Here is a 12,218-nt window from a genome sequence, read left to right on the forward strand (position 1 = left end):
ATGAATGAAGCTTCCTTATAAAACCAGTCTACTGTAGACTACAACCTGACCATGGTGTTATAAAACCAGTTTACTGTAGACTACAACCTGACCATGGTGTTAGAAAACCAGTGTACTGTAGACTACAACCTGACCATGGTGTTATAAAACCAGTTTACTGTAGACTACAACCTGACCATGGTGTTATAAAACCAGTCTTTGTTGACCATGGTGTCCAACAAATCCAACTGTAGCAGTTGACCATGGTGTTATAAAACCAGTCTACTGTAGACTACAACCTGACCATGGTGTTCATAAAACCTAGGATTTGAGTAACTGTAGGCAAAACTGCAAATATGTTAGAAACATATTCACTCCTTGATCCACATTAACCATGGTGTTATAAATCTGATGTAAACTGGATGTTTAGACTACAACCTGACCATGGTGTTATAAAACCAGTCTACTGTAGACTACAACCTGACCATGGTGTTATAAAACCAGGCTACTGTAGACTAAACAACCTGACCATGGTGTTATAAAACCAGTGTACTGTAGACTACAACCTGACCATGGTGTTATAAAACCAGTCTACTGTAGACTACAACCTGACCATGGTGTTATAAAACCAGTTTACTGTAAACTACAACCTGACCATGGTTTATAAAACACAGTCATACTGTAGACAAACACTATAAAGACTAACACTGTTACACTGAACAAAGTAAAACCTCACAAACACTATAAAGACTCACACTACAACCTGACCATGGTGTTATAAAACCAGTAAAACCTCAAGGAAACTTTTCTAGACTATACAACCTGACACATGGTGTTATAAAACCAGTGTACTGTAGACTACAACCTGACCATGGTGTTATAAAACCAGTGTACTGTAGACTACAACCTGACCATGGTGTTATAAAAAGCAGTTTACTGTAGACTACATCCTAACAGTGGCAGCATCATGCTGTGGGGGTGCTTTGCTGCAGGAGGGACTGGTGCACTTCACAAAATAGATGGCATCATGAGGTAGGAAAATTATGTGGATATATTGAGGCAACATCTCAAGACATCAGTCAGTAAGTTAAAGCTTGGTCACAAATGGGTCTTCCAAATGGACAATGACCCCAAGCATACTTCCAAAGTTGTGGCAAAATGGCCTAAGGACAACAAAGTAAAGTATTTGTCATCTACAGTACAACAAAGTTGAAATGTATTTGGCTAAGGTGTACTGTATGTAAACGTCCGACTTCACCTGTATGTCACATAGGCCTACTGGGACATAGATCGAATCAGAAACCACTGACGAAGTCATGACTGATGAGCTGACATTATCTTCATTAAAGACGTGCCAGATCATTAGTTGAATATGGCAGTCAGTGTGTTCCAGTTCACTCTATAAAGACTCACACTGTTACACTAAGCAAAGCATAACCTCACAAACACTATAAAGACTAACACTGTTACACTAAGCAAAGGAAAACCTCACAAACACTATAAAGACTAACACTGTTACACACTATAAAGTTACACTGAACAATGGAAAACTTCACAAACACATTCAACTTTCACACTGTTTCACTCTAGTTTGTTTTCACAACTGGACAGATGGAAACATGGCTATTTGTTGAATGTTATTTTTCCTTGTATTGTTCCAACATGAAGGCCATGTCTGCTGGTATGCTGTTGTGTGTGTGTGTGTGTGTGTGTGTGTGTGTGTGTGTGTGTGTGTGTGTGTGTGTGTGTGTGTGTGTGTGTGTGTGTGTGTGTGTGTTGCATCCTGGTATTCTTGGAATGTGACAGTAGATGTTGGCCAGTAAAGTTATGAAATATTTGGGAAGTATTTCTGAAGGCTCATATCTACTAAAGTTCTAGACGTAATATATAGTGTTCCGTAGCTAAACAGCTGGATATAAAACCCCAGAAAATACAGGGTAATACATTTAAACACAGCCCTATACACAACAACAGTGGACAACTCCCAGAGATACACATCCACTTGGACATAGGCTACGACTGCTGCTACTGCACATTAGCCTCATCAATACAGACAGTGTTACACACATTCACAAGATCACATTGTGAAAACGCATTTGAGGATGAAATGTGTATCAGGCCAGTGGATTACAGGGCTTAGTGTGACTAAGGGGGCTGAGCCAACGTGCAGGCCATTATTCTCATGTTAGACTAGAGAGAGGCACCGTGCAGGCCATTATTCTCATGTTAGACTAGAGAGAGGCACTGTGCAGGCCATTATTCTCATGTTAGACTAGAGAGAGGCACTGTGCAGGCCATTATTCTCATGTTAGACTAGAGAGAGGCACTGTGCAGGCCATTATTCTCATGTTAGACTAGAGAGAGGCACCGTGCAGGCCATTATTCTCATGTTAGACTAGAGAGAGGCACTGTGCAGGCCATTATTCTCATGTTAGACTAGAGAGAGGCACTGTGCAGGCCATTATTCTCATGTTAGACTAGAGAGAGGCACTGTGCAGGCCATTATTCTCATGTTAGACTAGAGAGAGGCACTGTGCAGGCCATTATTCTCATGTTAGACTAGAGAGAGGCACTGTGCAGGCCATTATTCTCATGTTAGACTAGAAGAGGCACTATCAGGCCATTATTCTCATGTTAGACTAGAGAGAGGCACTGTGCAGGTCATTATTCTCATGTTAGACTAGAGAGAGGCACTGTGCAGGCCATTATTCTCATGTTAGACTAGAGAACCCAGGCACTGTGCAGGCCATTATTCTCATGTTAGACTAGAGAGAGGCACTGTGCAGGCCATTATTCTCATGTTAGACTAGAGAGAGGCACTGTGCAGGCCATTATTCTCATGTTAGACTCATCATGCCCTGTATGCCATTATTCTCATGTTAGATTGAGAGAGCACTGTGCAGGCCATTATCTCATGTTAGACTAGAGAGAGGCACCCTGCAGGCCATTATTCTCATGTTAGACTGACACTCACAGGCACTGTCCAGCAGGACCATTATTCTCATGGTAGACTAGAGAGAGTGCACTGTGTAGGGCAGGCCATTATTCTCATGGTTAGACTAGAGAAGGCAGTGCAGGCCATTATTCTCATGGGACTAGAGAGAGGCACTATGCAGGCCATTATTCTCATGTTAGACTAGAGAATAGGCTCTGGTCGTGCAGGCCATTATTCTCTAATGTTAGACTATATAGGGCAGGGCGCCATTTGCAGGCCATTATTTTCTCATGCAGCTCTCATGTTAGACCATGGTGATAGGCACCGTGCAGGCCATTATACTCTGACAATAGCCTAGGATTCACAAGGCATTATTCTCATGTTAGACTAGAGAGAGGCACTGTGCAGGCCATTATTCTCATGTTAGACTAGAGAGAGGCCATGTGCAGGCCATTATTCTCATGTTAGACTAGAGAGAGGCACTGTGCAGGCCATTATTCTCATGTTAGACTTAGAGAGGCACTATTGACAGGCCTAAAATGGGTTATTCTCATGTTAGACTGAGAGAGAGGCACTGTTCAAGGAGTGATTATTTAAAAATGTTAAAAACTACAAGAGGCATGAAAACAGAGTCAATAACACCTGAGGAAACTCCCAATGGGATAACAGGATATAGGGAAGATAATCTGAGGAGTCTCAGGTGAGTGACATACAGTGCTGTCCATGACAATGGTGACAGGTGAGCGGGAAAATCAGCATCCTGATGTCCTGGATGCTGGAGGAAGAAAGTGAATTAACACCCAAACCTCTCCTTTTACCCCAATTGTCCTCAGCTAGTCCCCAGACATTCCCACTGTACAAGTACACCTGATTCAACTGGTAAAAACATCAAAGCCCTATTATCTGGTCAGAACAAGCAGACCTATATTTAACTGGTTAATAAAACATCATCATCCCCTGTATGACTTGATTCAGGTTGATTGTACTGGATACTGTTTTCATGCCCATATTTATTTTCCCATCAGGCACTGCACTATCCTTTGTTGGGTGCTGGTGATGTCAGAGGACGAGTCTGGGGTGTATCACAGAATGCAACATAGACAGAGATATTAACCTGGAATGAATCCCCAGGCAGAGGCAGGCCTGAGTGTGTGGGCGTGTTTAACTATACTTGTGGGGACCAGGCTTGGATTTTGAATGGGACTGAAGTGTGTGTGTGTAGGCATGCACATGTGTGTTGTGACAAACTAGACTTTATGCATCACAAGCACATATCCTATACTATATAGGGCTACAGTATGAAAGCTCAGAATGCATTATAAAGTAATCAGGAATCATTGAGCAACCAGTATTATGATCTACTATATCCCACTGTTGAATAGTGGGCATTGGCCTAAAGTTAGTGATCTATTGAGGGCATAGGGCTCTGGTCTAGGAGTGTGCATTGTTTAGAGAGAATAGGGCTATTGGTCAAGATAAAGTCCTGTGCACTATAGGGAATAGGGCCTCTGTGGTCTAAAGTAGATGTCAAAACACTATATGCAGGGAATAGGGTGCCATTTTGGGACGCACACATAGTATGTTTCTCATGCAGCTGAGGTGGTGTGGAAATGAAGTATCCATGGTGATGACATGTATATACAAATGGAACCCTATGAGCCCGGGACCTATTGCACTACTTTTGACCAGAGAGAAAGTTCACTGAGGGTTAGTGGAATATAGAGTGCCATTTGGGATGCAAGGACACATTGTATAATGGCTTGGGACATTGACTGATTGAGTGGAGACACCAGCCCCAACAAGACAAGGATTCTACTGATAGGTAACATTACCAGTCTGGTGATAGACTGACTACTCTATAGGCTTATCTGAGCATATTGACACACTAAAATGGGTTAACATTACCAGTCTGAGAGTGAGGAAGCAAGTTCCAGGAGTGATTGTTTAAAAAAATGTAAAAAATACAACGACATGAAAACAGAGTCAATAACACCTGAGGAAAGAACCAATGGGAGATGACATGATATAGGGAAGATAATCAAGGAGTAACATGACTGCTCTATAGGTAACATTACCAGTCTGAGTGTCATGAGGCTCTATAGGTCCATGACAATGGTGACAGACATGACTGCTCTATAGGATAAATCAGCAGCCTGATGTCCTAGAGGCTGGAGAGGGAGTATACATGACATTAACATTCAACCCACTAAAAACTCAGCTCTTTTAACTTTGCCCAAACATCCCAAATGGTAAGATTACCAGTCTTCAGGACATTTCTATGTATTACAGTTTCCCAGGCCAACATAATGGGAAAATAAAGATATTACCTCATGCAAGAGTAGCATTACAAATGATGATGAATGATACTCTACAGGTTAATTAAAACTATTGAGACATGTCCCTCTATAGGGAGAATTACCAGTCTGAGTTTACCTAATGCCTCTATAGGTTTTATTTGATAAACATTATTTATTTTCCCATCAGGCACTGCACTATCATTTGTTGGGTGCTATACATGATGTCATAGTAAGATTACCAGTCTGAGTGATAGACATGAATGCTCATAGACATTACCAGATATTAACCTGGAATGAATCCCCAGGCAGAGGCAGGCCTGAGTGTGTTACCAGTCTGTTTAACTATACTTGTGGGGACCAGTCGTGATGGATTTTGAATGGGACTGAAGTGTGTATGTGTAGGCATGCACATGTGTGTTGTGACAAACTAGACATTACCAGTCATCACAAGCACATATCCTATACTATACATCAGTAGAAACATGAGTATGCTCTATGAAGTAACTACCAAGAATCATTGAGCTGAACCAGTATTCCCCAGTCCCACTGTTGAAGTGATGCCATTCCAGCCAGATGTTATGATGATCTATTGATGCTATGGTTTATGGTGAGGAGTGTGATATTATTTAGAGAGTATTATTGCAAGATAATGAGTCCTATGCTGTTCTTATTAGGAGCCTGTGAGCAGTGTGGTCTATGGTAGATGTCAAAACACTGTGATGACATGCCCACTCATAAACACACATACAGAAATGTTAACACACACACACATTACCAGTATGTGTCCTGAAGGATCCATCAGGGCTGTCAACATGTCAAGGTAACTCCAGAGTGTGACTGATGACAGCCCTTGGCTGATTTCCAAATGGAACCCTATAGGTAACATAGGCCAGTCTGATATAGTGCACTACTTTTGACCAGAGCTCTATGGGTCATAAGTAGTTCACTGAATAGGGAATATAGAGTGCCATTTGGGATGCAGAGGGTGCATGAAATACAGGCCTCCTGACTAGATGGGTGCTGCTGGAGCCCAGCCTGGGACAAGACAATCATTCTACTCATAGGTAATGTTACCAGTCTGAGTCTATGGGTAACGTTACCAGTCTAAGTGATAGACATGACTACTCTATGGGTAATGTTACCAGTCTGAGTGATATACATGACTGCTCATAGGTAACTAGTGATAGTCTAGTGATAGACATGACTACTCTATGGGTAATGTTACCAGTCTGAGTCTATGGGTAACGTTACCAGTCTGAGTGATAGACATGACTACTCTATGGGTAATGGGGACTCATATGTTTAAACGCTGAAATGGCAGGCAGGCAGGCAGGAGGGAGGGAGGCAGGGAGGAGGCAGGAGGGAGGCAGGCTCTTTAGGCCAGGGGCAGGCAGGCAGGAAGGCAGGGGCAGGCAGGCAGGCAGGCAGGCAGGCAACAGGCAGGCAGGCAGGCAGGCAGGCAGGCATCTCAGGCTTTCAGGCAGGCAGGCAGGCAGAGGAGGCAAGGGAGGCAGGCAGGCAGGCAGGCAGGCAGGCAGGCAGGGAGGCAGGGAGGCAGGGAGGCAGGCAGGCAGGCAGGCAGGCAGGCAGGGCAGGCAGGCATGCAGGCAAGGCAGGCAGGCAGGCAGGGAGGCAGGCAGGCAGGCAGGCAGGCAGGCAGGCTGGAAGGCAGGCAGGCATGCAGGCAGGCAGGCAGGCTGTACTTTTGAAAAGCCAGAGCTTTGTACATTCTATGAGCTTCTGTTTGGATTCCCACATTCAAGTCTCTTTGAAGTGTCTGACAGACAGTCTGGTGTCTCTGTCTGGCTTGGCATTAGATACATTCACTTCTCTACATTACCAGCATCGGATTCCTTACTTTTACCAACTACAGAAGCTGAGGTGGAAAATGTCACTAAAATACATCCAAACGGTGCTTATTTCAGTAGACCTGGTCTTGCTGTCACTGCAGTGCACAGGTGCCTGGACCTGCACTGTGTACATTGATGAACCATTGATGAATTGCAGAACCAACATATACTTGGAGGCAGTCCAAAACCAACCTATGGCAATACAATCAAATCAACATGGCATATCAACTGTATACAAGACAGACAGTAGTTAGGATGCTAATCATCATGACCCTTCATGGAGGAATCAAATATATGATTCTGATCATCATAGGGCCATCATGGAGGAATCAAATATATGATTCTGATCATCATAGGGCCTTCATGGAGGAATCAAATATATGATTCTAATCATCATAGGGCCTTCATGGAGGAATCAAATATATGATTCTAATCATCATAGGCCCATGGAGGAATCAAATATCATGGAGGAATCAAATATATGATCAAATATATGATTCTAATCATCATAGGCCCTTCATGGAAGGAATCAAATATATGATTCTAATCATCATAGGCCCTTCATGGAGGAATCAAATATATGATTCTGATCATCATAGGAATCAAATATATGATTCTGATCATCATTCATGGAGGAATCAAATATATGATTCTAATCATCATAGGGCCTATAATTACTAGTAATCAAATATATGCCATTCTAATATCCTTTGAGGATATCATGGGCCTTTCTGCTGGAGATGTTGCATGCCCTGTGGATTCATGAAGGAATGCCCACTGTCTGGATCCCACCGCATGCCAACAAATGGAAGGAAGGCTGTTGGTGGCTGATTAAAGCACATTTCCTAGTCTAGTTTAACACAATGCATACTGCTGACATACAAGTTTCTGTGCACCCCAGAGCCAGCAACCACATCTCCTTCTCCACAGCTGCCCCCGGTCTTGGCTTTGATCCCAGAGGACCAACTTCCATGTCAAACGTCTAGCGGCAGAGGAGCTATTAGGAGTCAAACACCTGCCTCTGAGCCTCAGACAAGACAGCCACACAGGCCCAAATGGCACCCTATTCCCTACATAGTGCAATACTTTGATTGTTGCTGCAGATGTGCTATGGGTAGTGCACTACATAGCCAAGAATAGGGTGCATTTGGAATGTAGACAGAGACTTTTAGTCTGCACCGATATGAATCTCCTAATATCCCCAAGTTTCTGTGCCCCCACGCTCTCATTAAGCAGAAGGATGAGATCCTTCTCTAATTAAGAATCAGTCGTCCTGATGATCCTTCCTCATTAAGAATCAGTCTTTCATCGTCCTGTCTGATCCTTCCTCTCATTAAGAATCAGTCTTTCATCGTCCTGTTGATCCTTCCTCTAGATTAAGAATCAGTCTTTCATCGTCCTGTTGATCCTTCCTCTCATTAAGAATCAGTCTTTCATCGTCCTGATGATCCTTCCTCTCATTAAGAATCAGTCTTTCATCGTCCTGATGATCCTTCCTCTAATTAAGAATCAGTCTTTCATCCTGTTGATCCTTCCTAAGATGATCCTCCCTTCCTCTCATCCTTCCTTAAGAATCAGTCTTTCATCGATCCTTCCTGAATGATCCTTCCTCTAATTAAGAATCAGTCTTTCATCGTCCTGTTGATCCTTCCTCTCATTAAGAATCAGTCTTTCATCGTCCTGATGATCCTTCCTCTCATTAAGAATCAGTCTTTCATCGTCCTGTTGATCCTTCCTCTCATTAAGAATCAGTCTTTCATCGTCCTGATGATCCTTCCTCTCATTAAGAATCAGTCTTTCATCGTCCTGTTGATCCTTCCTCTCATTAAGGATCAGTCTTTCATCGTCCTGATGATCCTTCCTCTAATTAAGAATCAGTCTTTCATCGTCCTGATGATCCTTCCTCTCATTAAGAATCAGTCTTTCATCGTCCTGATGATCCTTCCTCTCATTAAGGATCAGTCTTTCATCGTCCTGATGATCCTTCCTCTCATTAAGAATCAGTCTTTCATCGTCCTGTTGATCCTTCCTCTCATTAAGGATCGTCCTGTTGATCCTTCTCTCATTAAGGATCAGTCTCTCTGTTGATTAAGAATCAGTCTTTCATCGTCTTTCATCGGTTGATCCTTCCTCTCATTAAGAATCAGTCTTTCATCGTCCTGTTGATCCTTCCTCTAATTAAGAATCAGTCTTTCATCGTCCTGTTGATCCTTCCTCTCATTAAGAATCAGTCTTTCATCTGATGATCCTTCCTGATGATCCTTCCTTCTCTAATTAAGAATCAGTCTTTCTGTAAGAATGATCGTCCTGATCCTTCCTCATTAAGGATGAGTCATATGATATCATACATGCCTTTCAAATTCACTGTCTCAATTACAAGGGAAAACCTTAGCGACCTGAACCATGCGCTGTCTGACAAATGAACGGTGAAATGTACGTACTGTCGTGGTGCACGAACATGGAAATGGTTGTGACTATGAGTCATCCCATCAGGGCTGAACCCTGTTCCTGGAGAGATACCCTCCTGTATAGGTTTTTGCTCCAACCCTGTTCCTGGAGAGATACCCTCCTGTATAGGTTTTTGCTCCAACCCTGTTCCTGGAGAGATACCCTCCTGTATAGGTTTTTGCTCCAACCCTGTTCCTGGAGAGATACCCTCCTGTATAGGTTTTTGCTCCAACCCTGTTCTGGAGAGATACCCTCCTGTATAGGTTTTGTACCCTGTTCCTGGAGAGATACCCTCTGTATGTTTTTGCTCCAACCCTGTTCCTGGAGAGATACCCTCCTGTATAGGTTTTTGCTCCAACCCTGTTCCTGGAGAGATACCCTCCTGTATAGGTTTTGCTCCAACCCTAGCTGGTTGGTCAGCTGAATCAGGCTGGTGATGACCTGTGCGGAGCCCAAGTCCAACCCAATGAGCAATGATGATTCAGCCCAGTTTGAAGAAATGTGGGATAAGAGATCAGCTTGCTGCCATGATGTAACTGACTGAAACCTAACAACAGACCTAATATCCTAACATTGCCCATTCTGCCCCATGGTACAACCAGGTCCTCAGGCCACCCAGGCAAAACTGGTTGAAATAACATCATCACAGTTAAACTGGTTGAAATTACATTATTATGATGTTATTAGGACATCAATGTGACATCATTTCAACTATTTTTGCCCGCTGCACATGTTGTCGTGACAACTACGATTGTTACCGTGGTCACAGCTGTCTTAGTTCCAGGAAAATCTAGTTCAGACGTCCCCACTGTCCCCTGTCCTAAAGAGTCACTTCTCTCTCTGCACACATAGCCACCAGCGCTGACTCAGGTATTTCAACATCACAATCAGCATCACTTCCCCACTGTAACCACCCTGGTCTGCTGCACGCTATCAGCTGCTAAGGGGCTAGCACATTGAAGAACAAAGCCCTTGCCTTGAGCGATGTCAACACAACACTCTCCCACACAGCCACGGGTAGCCTAGAGGTTAAGAGTGTCAGGCCAGTAACCGAAAGGTTGCTGGTTCGAATCCCCAAGCCGACTAGGTGAAAAATCTGTTGACGTGCCCTTGAGCAAGGCTCTTAACCCTAATTGCACCTGTAAATAAATATCCCTGGATAAGAGTGTCTGTTAATGACTAACATGTCAAAAAGCAAACAGTCCCCAATGATTATCCCCAGGACAACCAATTCCCCTGAGGCACTTGTTCTCAAGGTGATAGAGTAACAACACATGACTTGCCCCCCTACCGTCCTTTCACAATATCACTCTGGCACCATCACATTCTCATACCTCTGTCTTGTTGAGACTTACAGTAAGAGAATGAAAATGAAGTTTGGAGAGACAGATGGCGTGCATAAACAAACCCCGTCACCCATTGCTGATTCACCGGAGAGGCTACAAACTACTATCTTAACCTCCTAGTTTGTGATGATAGATTATAGAGGAGCAACGGACCCTGGTAATCTGGGTTTAGGAGATTATCCTAAATTAACACTACCACGGTGCCCTTTGTCTATGAGGACACAGCAATTTTCCAATGAAATAAGGGCAAGAACCTGTTTTGTACACTCTAAACATTTGGTGGCAGCAGTGGGATTTGAAACCACGCCCACAAAGAGACTGAAGCCCAAAGTAATTAAAGGTACAGTAACCTACTATTGTCTCAATATAGAACCAGTAAAAGAAGAGAGGCCAGAGGTGTTAAAACTGTATGTCATTGTGTCTGCTGGGATGGAAGCCAGTGTAGGTATCTGTGATTGTACAGGCATTTGTTTACGGGTCCATGTATTGATGGTGTGAGATCTAGATCTAGTGAGCTAGTTACAGAGATGCTTACTGTCAGAAGGTATGCCTATTTCCTCTGGCAGTGTGTGTGGGTAGGTGCTACAGGGATTACATGTGCTCTCACTAATGGCATTAGCTGGGCTCACTCCACTACTGCTCTGTTTAGAGGGAGAAAGGTCTTAAACTGAACACTAATGAAACCAGCTCATTAGCCACAGATATCTCTGTCCCAGTGGTTTGTTATTACCTCTGGGGAAGCCACGTGTTCATGCTTCACACACACACACACACACACACACACACACACACACACACACACACTTTGTCAAGGAACCAACACCCATTCCAATGGCTGCACCTGTTCAGACGATTGTTTATTGTTGCCCTCTCATCCAATGAGAAATGTAATCTGGCATCTGATATTATCAGACTCTTACTAACATCTTTCTGAACAACACTGGAAGACAAAATAACATATCCTTCTGAACAACACAAAAAGACAAACTAACATATCCTTCTGAACAACACAGAAAGACAAACTAACTGATCCTTCTGAACAACACAGAAAGACAAACTAACTGATCCTTCTGAACAACACAGAAAGACAAACTAACTGATCCTTCTGAACAACACAGAAAGACAAACTAACTGATCCTTCTGAACAACACAGAAAGACAAACTAACTGATCCTTCTGAACAACACAGAAAGACAAACTAACTGATCCTTCTGAACAACACAGAAAGACAAACTAACTGATCCTTCTGAACAACACAGAAAGACAAACTAACTGATCCTTCTGAACAACACAGAAAGACAAACTAACATCCTTCTGAACAACACAGAAAGACAAACTGAGCCTTCTGAACAACACAGAAAGGC

Source organism: Oncorhynchus masou, chromosome 14 (assembly GCF_036934945.1).
Source record: "Oncorhynchus masou masou isolate Uvic2021 chromosome 14, UVic_Omas_1.1, whole genome shotgun sequence".
NCBI lineage: Eukaryota > Metazoa > Chordata > Actinopteri > Salmoniformes > Salmonidae > Oncorhynchus > Oncorhynchus masou.